The following is a 2,438-nucleotide window of genomic DNA, read 5'->3' on the forward strand; positions in this document are numbered from 1 at the left end:
GCCTGGGGTGAGTGGCTCATAAGCCCCATGCTCCCCGGGGAGCGGTGTCTCAGTGAGGTGCCCAAGGCCACTGTGTCCGCCAGGGCCAGCACCAGTGTGGTGATGCTGCGTGGCTGGAGTCAGTCCCCGAAGGCGCCTGGCACATCTCTGCTGGATCTCAGGTGAGTGGTTTATGAAATGACTTTTCTCTAAGCAGCAGTGTAGGAGGGAGCTGTGATGTCCTCTGCCTTTCCTGTAATGACATGTTCAAACTAAATTTCCAGCCATTTATATATATATAAAAATATATATAAATAAAATCAGCTCAATATATCTGCAGCAGGCTTGCCCTGCTCAGCACCCAATGTGCACAGGCTGGGATGATGGGTGCAGGGACACCCCACCGCCACCCATCCATCCAGGCTCCGGATGCTCTTAGGACACCCTGAGGGGGCTGATCCTGCCTGGAGAGGTGCCCCAGTCCCAGGAAGGGCTGTGCTGGTGCTGATTGTGGCAGGCTGGCAGGAGGTACCTTTTCTTTAACCATACATCCCCCATAAACCATGTTTTTAGGCAACTGTGAACCTGAGCAATAAAGTTATATATGGGGTTCCCATTTTCTGCCCCAGTCGATAATGGAGACAGTAAATGTAGCTCCTGTTATTCACTGCTGTGGTTTAATACCTCATACTCAGAGGGCTCAGGTTAGAGCCCTTTCTTCCAAGGTAAAAAAAAAAAAAAAAGGCAAAATGGAAGTAATTTAAATAGACCATTTATGCTGTTGGTGTTCCAGCAGCTATCACCAGCTCTGTTTGGTGCAGTATGTATTATTTATGAGATTTCATTAATATGCAAAACCACACCACTTGATTGGCTCTCCTGGTGTGCTGCCAAGGCCCTTATAAATTATATAAGTGCTTGGCTGCCTGACCCCACTGCCATGCTGGGGCTGGAGCAAGCGGGGGGCTCTGGGGGGGCCGGCAGCCAGCCTGATGTGGTGCAGTGGGGCCAGCTGTCACCCCGGCATGGTGCAGCCATGGTGGGAGCCCTGTGCCAGGCTGGAGCTGCCACCGATACCTGCCCGGCCCCGCTCTGCTCCTGCCAGCCTGGCATCTCCCCTGATACCCCATTTTTCTCTCCTGCTGTTTTGCCCAGCTCTGGTCTCTTTGCAGACAAAGCCAGGCGTTGGCATTGCATTTTCCAAGCTATGATATTTAGGGGGGCTTAGGCTTGTTGTATCACCTCTGCCTCCACCGTAGGATGTGAGCGAGGTGGTGGGAAGCTGGAGGTCCCTCCCTGCAGAGGAAGAGAAGAAAAATCCAATAAAAAGCCAGGGCTGGCACCGGTGCTCAGTGGTTTCTCTCCTGGTCCCCGACGTGGCCAGAGTGGTTTGTTTTACACGAGCTCCTACCTGCACGCAGCAGGTAATTACGCCTCATCCCTCACCTCCTGGATAAAAGACGTGATGCAGATGCATCTGCAGGTTAATTAAAAGCAAGCAGGTTGCACAGTGCAAACCTCATGCTTCCAACCCTGCAGCCATGGGCAAAAACCTCCACTGGCTCTAACAAGGGATGGGGCAAACATCTCAAGAGCCCAGCTCTTGACATCATCTCTGCTAATTTTCTGTCCAGCTGTGAAGGTGTGAGCAGGACATGGTGAGCGGCCCTTCGCCCAGCACTAGGCTGCTGGCTGGGAGATTCCCAGGCTCTGGAGAACACATGGCTGCAGAAAATTATAGCTGGGTAATTGCAGAAGACCTCTGGCAGGGCATGTAATTAAAATGAGGATTTGACAGCGGGTGGATGAGAGGATCTCTCCTGGCTGGGCCAGGGGGTTGACAGGATGGGAATAGCTTCTGCTGGGGAACAAAAAAACAAAGACAGAAAATATCCCTTTTGCAGGGGATAAAACATGAGCAATGATGGTCCTGCTGCTCCCCAGGCGGCCCTGCTTCTTCCCTTGCTCCTCCTTTAATGCACACAGATTTGAGAGTAAAAGTCTGTGGCAGGAGCGGTCCTGGTGTGCCGAGAGCCCGGCAGAGCCGCTGTGGATTTACACTGGGGGAGCAAGGCAGGATCAGGGCAGCCCTGGTGCCAGCGGGGTTAGCAGCATCCTGGGGCGGTGGCAGAACAGGAGCGATCTGTTCAGGATCTGTCTGTTGAGGAGCGATGACCTTGGAGGAAGGATGGGTTTTTCTTGGCATTGGGAGCCTCGAGCTGTTGGTTTGCCGGCTGGGACTGAGAGGAGCCACTCCGAACCTCTGGCTCCAGCGCTGGGGTCTGGGGCTTTGGGGACCAAAGCAGGTGTGCAGAAGCTGGGGACTTCGAAACCTCATCGGGGGCATTTCAGGCCCCAGCTGGGACATAGGTTTGATCTGAACATGAGAAAAACCAGAGCAACCAAAACCCAACCTGCGCATCCTCCAGAGGAGCCACTCCCCGTGCCGCTCAGAGCCA

The sequence above is a fragment of the Harpia harpyja genome, chromosome 9 (genome assembly GCF_026419915.1).
Source record: "Harpia harpyja isolate bHarHar1 chromosome 9, bHarHar1 primary haplotype, whole genome shotgun sequence".
NCBI classification, from domain to species: Eukaryota; Metazoa; Chordata; class Aves; order Accipitriformes; family Accipitridae; genus Harpia; species Harpia harpyja.